The sequence below is a fragment of the Mya arenaria genome, chromosome 15 (genome assembly GCF_026914265.1).
Source record: "Mya arenaria isolate MELC-2E11 chromosome 15, ASM2691426v1".
NCBI lineage: Eukaryota > Metazoa > Mollusca > Bivalvia > Myida > Myidae > Mya > Mya arenaria.
Genome location: NC_069136.1, coordinates 41,661,233 through 41,668,913, shown reverse-complemented (window position 1 = coordinate 41,668,913; position 7,681 = coordinate 41,661,233). Strand labels below are relative to the sequence as shown.

The 7,681-nt window shown below is 32.6% G+C and overlaps 1 long non-coding RNA gene across 3 annotated transcripts; it reads left to right on the top strand.

The window, feature by feature from the left end:
* The first annotated feature begins 2,827 nt into the window (after positions 1–2,827).
* Positions 2,828–6,477, top strand: LOC128220234 (uncharacterized). Of its 3 annotated transcripts, none has more exons than XR_008258733.1 (6): positions 2,828–2,992; positions 3,711–3,820; positions 4,076–4,223; positions 4,465–4,559; positions 4,780–4,905; positions 5,085–6,477. It is a non-coding gene; the product is annotated as an uncharacterized LOC128220234 (long non-coding RNA). The 3 variants fall into 3 exon arrangements; XR_008258732.1 differs by having other exon boundaries at positions 3,711–3,832; XR_008258734.1 differs by lacking the exon at positions 3,711–3,820 and having other exon boundaries at positions 2,840–2,992.
* Positions 6,478–7,681: the final 1,204 nt, after the last annotated feature.

Sequence of the window (7,681 nt, the reverse complement as noted above, 5' to 3'; positions counted from 1 at the left end):
TATCAATACTTTGCGCCAGACCATTGTTTGTTTGACGCTTATTCCACGTCCATTTGTTCTTTTCACATATAAATGTTCATCTCCTTATTGGATTGTTTCTGTCTCATACGAGATTCGATCTGTTTGTTCAGTGCCTGCCTTTTCCAATACCTCCACAACAATTACATTTAGATAACATCTAACAATCTGTGCGATAGCTGTAGAAGCCCCATCATAGGATGGTGATGATATGAACGGTTATTTGTTTGGATAACCAAAGTTATGGTAATTATTCTGTTTATTATTTTATTAAACAAACACAATAATTTCAGTGTGTGTTCTTTTTTTACTTAATCATAATACAAATGATTGTAATTAAATGATAAAAATAAGTATTACGAAAATCTGTTGAGTGATAATTAATGTGCATTAAGGGGTATAAATGTCTTTACGATACATTTCTCTTCTTCAAAGCTAAATTTTCGTCGATTAAAGTCAAATAATTTGAAACGTAATATTATTACTAAACATGGCATAAACTTCCTAATTTGTGAGGCGAAACGGAAAGATGAGGGATACTACACAATTCAACGTTATCTTGTAAATTGTATATGACCGAAGTCTTATACTTGCGCTCGGTCATTTAGGCAATGATGTATTTATTGTTCAAAATAAGCACAAATCAAGCAAACGCGATGCTTTTAAATCATCAATCTTAGAAGTCTATTAGAAATAATAGCTTAAAACATGTCAATTGTGAGACATTGGTTCATTCCATCATGTCAAACATATTTTGGGCCTTCTGCCATAAATATTATGTATATACTAGTAGTTTTATTTCTTTAAAGGATTGTTGTATGGTATCATTTACTTGTTGCTCAATGGCATAGTCCATAGAATTATTCCCAAATTCTTTTCCGCTGCAATTATCAGTTTCAATCATCAGTTTAAAAAATGCTAAAAGGAATCCGCAAACTATATGTTTCATAATCAGTCCTTGAAAGAATAAAATAACTAAAATTATAAGCTAGTTATAATAGTAATACGTTCATTATGCCTGTCTTGTCCAAAGATATTATATATGTTATAATAACATACTTTTGTTGTTGAATTAAACATTTGACAAGTGCAATGCTTGTATTACCTTGAAATTCACTGTTTACGCAATTTTAGAGAACTCAATATGAATTTTCACTATTGATTTTTGAAATATTATTGAATTGAATTATGATATAAAATGATAAGAAAACAAATGTAAGTAATAATGCAAATAACTCGCGCGGTACGGATCAATTGCTGCAACTAATGCTCTGTGACAAAACAATTAATTGTTTTTCATCAGGATTTTATACTAATTATATCGTTGATATTTAGGTGACACAATTGATAGCCGGTGTAAGATTTCTTATATGTTGATATTGAAAATATCAGTATGTGATATACACAAGTCAATTTAATATAACCTTTATTTAAGTACCCACTTATCGCATTAGCCGCTTGCAAACTTATTTCCTCACTCACTCACTCACTCACTCACTCACTCACTCACTCACTCACTCACTCACTCACTCACTCACTCACTCACTCACTCACTCACTCACTCACTCACTCACTCACTCACTCACTCACTCACTCACTCACTCACTCACTCACTCACTCACTCACTCACTCACTCACTCACTCACTCACTCACTCACTCACTCACTCACTCACTCACTCACTCACTCACTCACTCACTCACTCACTCACTCACTCACTCACTCACTCACTCACTCACTCACTCACTCACTCACTCACTCACTCACTCAATCGCTCACTCAATCGCTCACTCAATCGCTCACTCAATCGCTCGCGTACTAACTTACTCACTCACTCACTAACTCACTCACTCACTTGCTCACTAACTCTCTCACTTACGCAAATACCGCGATAGTAAATCTGGTAAGGATGTGTGCCGCTAGGACTGCATAGCTTTTTAATCGTAAATACGAATGTACCTTATTTAGATCGACATGACATTCTTAACATTTGACGATTTAATGCACACACGGGCGTGTCAACCCTTGCGCTATTAGAACTGCAGTGTTTATTGAACTTATTTACATCAACATTCTGCTACAATATCTACTCTACGGAGCTGTGTTCAGTTTATTGAATAGCTTGCTAAAAGTGGCGCTGTAACGTGTATTCATAGTATGTAATGCTGTAAATATAGTGCGATTCAGCAATATTTTTCAGCGCAATTTTAATCATAGAATACGCAATTACTTTAATATCGACATGTTACAAAACGCAATATTAAAATGCAATATAGGCAAACTGGTTTCAAACTGACCGCGTATTGAATCTAAATAAACACACGAGTTAGGGTTAGATCGGTGTTTACAATTTTGCCGCGGCCGGGCAACTAGATACCAGCATTTAAAAATGAATCTAGATCATCTGAATTGGACAGGTTTATTTCCCGGAAATTTACCCCCCGTTTAACTCGTTAAAACACGGGAAAATGATCTTATTGAAGATGCAATTAAAAGCTTATTTGGCGAAAGATATCATTTCATGTTATCCTATAATCAGATGTTTTGGTAATTTTAATTCATTTATAATGATTAGTATATTTCTTTTGCTCAAAATAGCCTTAATCAGCTCTTCATGACATATTTTGATTAAGATTGTTAGTATATGTGACGCGTCATGAGACTTTTGGCCCGAAACCGATAGCCTCGATTTCGAGAAAAACGTGCGCAAAGTTAAAGCGTAAAAAATAAGAAAGTAATGAAGTTTTTATCGTAAAAACAACCATTAAACAATTTGTCACCCTAGATTGTTCAGTCAAATATATTCTTTACAATGTAATGTTCATAGAAATAGTGTTTTTTAACCACTTTCTTTCGTATTGTTTATTACTTTTGGTGTTATCTCCCGTAGTTGTCATGAGCTATTTTTTGACCCAAATTTGAGGATGTAGATCAAGCTGAACCAAAGGCATTTACATCAAATTAGGAATATGTTGGTAAGTAGAATTAGTTTCATTGTTTAAGCATATAATTTCACAAATGTGTATATCTTTAATGTTATGCAATATATTCTAAATTCGGTCAAATCAATGGAAATTGATCGCAGGAAAAGAAAGCGGAAGTGAAATTTGACAGTCTGACATTGAAAATATCAACAGATCAAAATCCAGCAGATATTCTCTTTTTGCATACTTATGATGACTGAAAAAGGACATAATCAATTTTTCATCATCTTACCGCGGCCAACTATCAATACAATTATTGATGGATTTTACGAATTAATTTTGAGTTGCAGTTTAACTGTATTTTTAGCTATGTTGATGAATTTAAAGTTGTAGATGAACTTTTTTTTTGCAATGTTGATGTATGTGCATAACATACAATCTCATGAGGTTCAGGTACTTTGAAATAAATTTCTGTTTTGATGAAGTTGATCATGATGATTATGAAAATAATGAAGACTAATGCAGATGGGGGAAATGTTTATATAGAATAAGAGCACAATACTCTAAAAGCCAGGACCAATATTAATGACTGTAGCTGCAAGCTGCTTTTTGAGTATGCATGACATTCAGACTAACAGGAAATTTCTTTGGCATGCAATATTGTGTACATGTTGATCTGCCGGGGCATCACCCCAACTATAAACAGTTAAAGATTTGTATTTCTGTAAATATATATTTTTAGAACATTATGATCAAATGTGAATTTTAGGTCAAGCACCTGCTGTACATAGAACAACAATCCATTACAGCTTTGACTATGCCGAGCAGGTCTTCTACCTATACTAGGCACAGCAGGAGTGCCCTGCTTGGAAGTGTTCTGTAAATCATATGGTTAATTTTATTTATTAAATGAGTGGTTAATACAGTTTTGCCATTTGACTAAATTATTATAGGAGAAATGGAAAACCTTTATATTTTGTAAATTCACTGAAAAAACAGAGAAGCGCTCACATTTGCTCTGCGGCGCTCTTGTTTAAATATTTTATATTACCTTTATTCAAAGTTCTTACTTAAACATAAAATGAAAGTGTAAATATATATACATCTTCTCTATTTCAAAGTGTGTGTTTTCAGGTTCACAGATATCTCAGTGATAAGGGTTTAGCTGTTATGTGGCCAATGGTGTGGTACCTCATTTTCAACATCATCCATATAGAGAAGACTCTGCATACCTGCACATTGACAACTGTGTTTGGTGGAATAAAAACAATGCAGTCATTGGGTATGATTGACATAAGCAGTGTTGAAATACATCACTTATGCACTGCATATTGACACATGAGAACATTAGAATAACATAACAATGTAACATTTATTATTTTTTCAATACAAGTAATCAGAAATCTCAAAATATGCATTAGTCTTATAAAAATAGTTGGGCTTAAATCTGTTCTCTTTATTCTCTAAATGTCATGGATTGAAGGCAATCAGTTCAATAAATTGTATTTAATTCTATGTTTAAGGGTCTGATGTATTCTGAAGGGAGAGACACAGCATTTACTTAAATGGAAGCAGGTGACATAAAGTTCAGTCATGTGTGAGATTTGGTCTGTGGAAGGTAAGTTGTAAGAATGTTGTTGTTTTTGTTTTGTTTTAAATTTTGGTGCTTTAAATGTTGATTTAAAGCCAAATTAAAGGATTTTGTGTATATAAATATTGACATTTGGTACTTTTTTTAAACACTGAAGTTGGTTATAATACCTTATTATGTAAAAGAAAGCTTGTGTTAAAACAATAGGTATTATATCATAATATAAACAACATGTTTATTTATTCAGACCAAATGGAGGCAGCACTTTGTGGATTGATGACCTTGGCAAACTGGTTATATTCTTTGACTGGTTGGAGTACACCAAGTGACCCCTGAAGTCCATTCCAAACTTGAGGAAATATCATCACTTCAGGTATAACAAAAGTATTATAGACTGTATCACTGCCTGTGTATGTATATCTATGAAATAAGTCAAAAACAATTTTAGATATTTTGTCCATTTTATTCAGATGTGAGTTTTGATGTTCAAGTTAATTTGCATAATTTATTCCAAACACTAAGTAATGTACATATATGAACATTATTTTGCAGAACTTCAGCTAACAACCCAGTGAGTGCATTCATGAGAGAGCATGCCAAGGACAGTGAGATTGAAGTTAAAATTGACAAGCCCACAAAAATGGCTTTTCCTTGGAGAGTACCCTGAACGCATCCAACTAAAAGGACTTAATGCAAAAAGGCTCTGATCCTTTAAATAAGTGAAAACACTAATATACTGATATGTGATCTTTATAAACTAAATATAAGATTTAAAAATGAGCCCGTTACTGAGCTGATGAAAACGTGCATCAATATTTTATTGACAGTTATTAATTCAATAGGAACATGTTCATGTGAAATGAAGCTACCAGTGATTTTGAGTGAAAAACTGTGGTTTTAGCAAATGATTGATAGAAGGGTGCTACACCCTGTCTTTTGTTGGTAGAGCCCCTCTGCCATAATGTAGACCACTATATGTTTATTATTAATACAAACTTAAAACAATCTGGCAGTTGAAGCCTATAAATGCTTGAATTGAAGACATTTATAGTATTGTTTGTCAATATTAGTTACTTCACAGCCTGATAAAATGTACCTTAGCAACCTTTCAGTTTTTCTTCAATATCTTTATTTTTAAAACCTTCCTGAACCCTATAAAAATGTTCAGCTTTAACTTTTACCTATGAGTAAGCATCGAAAATATAATTTGTCATGTACTAATGTGACCAATTGCATACCTCTTGAAACTACATAATGACGTGTACATGCTAAGTAGTTAGTATGTTACATAAATTGTTTTCATTTTTGTAAAATGTAAATGTGCCCATTTATTAACTGATCTAATTTTATAATGGTGTAAATTGTGTAGGATTGTTATGTTTCACATTTGAGGTAAATTGGTAAAGTTGGTGTGATTATAATCATGTTTGTGGCCTGTTGCCATGGTAACCAGGATAAAAAACAAACTCTTAAATACCATTCAAATAAGATAAATTATAGTAAATTACAGGGGTAACATACTTTAACTTCTAGATATACATTGGTTTGTATTAGGTGCAAGTTCCAACCTAATGTCAATTTATTGTGAAAAATTGCCAATAAACTACGGTACTTGGCGAACAGTTTTTATTTATTCGGATTTTTTTATGTCAAATACATACACCATTTACAGTAAGGTTTGAGGATATCAATTAACAGATCAATTATTATTGAATGCTTCATATGGCATTTATTGTATATTTAAATGAAAATTTAACCCCAAAACGCCTTTTTCAATAAAGGTTGCCATGGTAACCAATTAATTTTCATTTATTTTCTCAATAATAATTTAGAATGGTTTTGAAAATATATTGTTGTCGTTATAATGTGGGAAATGTTTATATTGTAGTGATGAATATTTATTGCATCTGTGAATACAAATGTTTCAATAAATTCTTGAACTTTACCGAATTTCCAGCTGTTTCTTAACCAAGTGCCCTTCTAGTTTTTGTCATAATTTCGTTAAAAATAGGAATTTTTGAATTTTCTTTTCAGTATTTTTATCCTAAAGAATAGTACAGTCAGAAATTACTCATATCTCATTTTCGCCCAAAAAGTGGTTTCGGGCCAAAAATCCCGTGACTGGTCACATATACATGTACTTACACATAACAAATGGTTATGCAACTGTGTTGTATCAAACCATGTACTTGTGTAGTACATACTATAAACCTTAAACAACAATTACAATATGCATTTTGTACACTTTTACAATTGCAATCAAAACGCTCAAAGCGTTGACAGGCTTTTGACCTGTTACGATTTGTTAGTATAGTCATGTATAACTGAATAGAATGGAAATGGTGTGAATACTTTCGTTTCTCTCAATAATTTAAGCCCCGACTCTTGAGCATGTTGCATATGCATATTTATCAACCACTGATATAAATCCGCCCATTTTGTCCACGAGTGACATAGTTTGAGAGCAATATTAAGATACATCAATATATACAGAAAATATATAGGATGTGGGTGAATCGATCCAGAGGAATCTTGCAAGATAATCTGGTCATCGTTGACAAAAACTAAACATAAACTTATTTGATATGTCTACAACATTTTTGTTGAATGCATTTGGCTAAGTGGTCATATCAAGTTTAACTTAATCAAATAGTCATGTTGTAAGTGTCGAGAAGATTTTACTGAATAAATGCCTAAATGTTTTATCCGTTCCAGGCAAGATTTCCAATGCAGCTGAGTATTACTCTATGCTTTAGTATTTTTTTGATATTCTACATATTAAATGAGTCTTTTAAGTGACTGATACTCCATGGTTTTGATTTAGTCTATTAACCGCATGCATAAACAGCATTAGACCGTACCAAAATGATTCTGTGTTAAGCATCTGGCTCTTATTTCAAAACCTGCCAGACAATAAGGAGTGAATATATGTACCTTTAATGCTCGTAAAAGCATTGTATTGTAAAACTTACAGACAGAACCTCGTGTGTTATTACTTGCAGTGCCATAATGTACTTAGCCAATTCGCTTGATATACATGACTATATCTGGATTACAAGGAAATCCAAGTATCTCATCAATTCTCTGAAAAAGACTAATTGTAATGACACTTTAATAATGTACAAGTAAACACCTTGCATTTATACCTC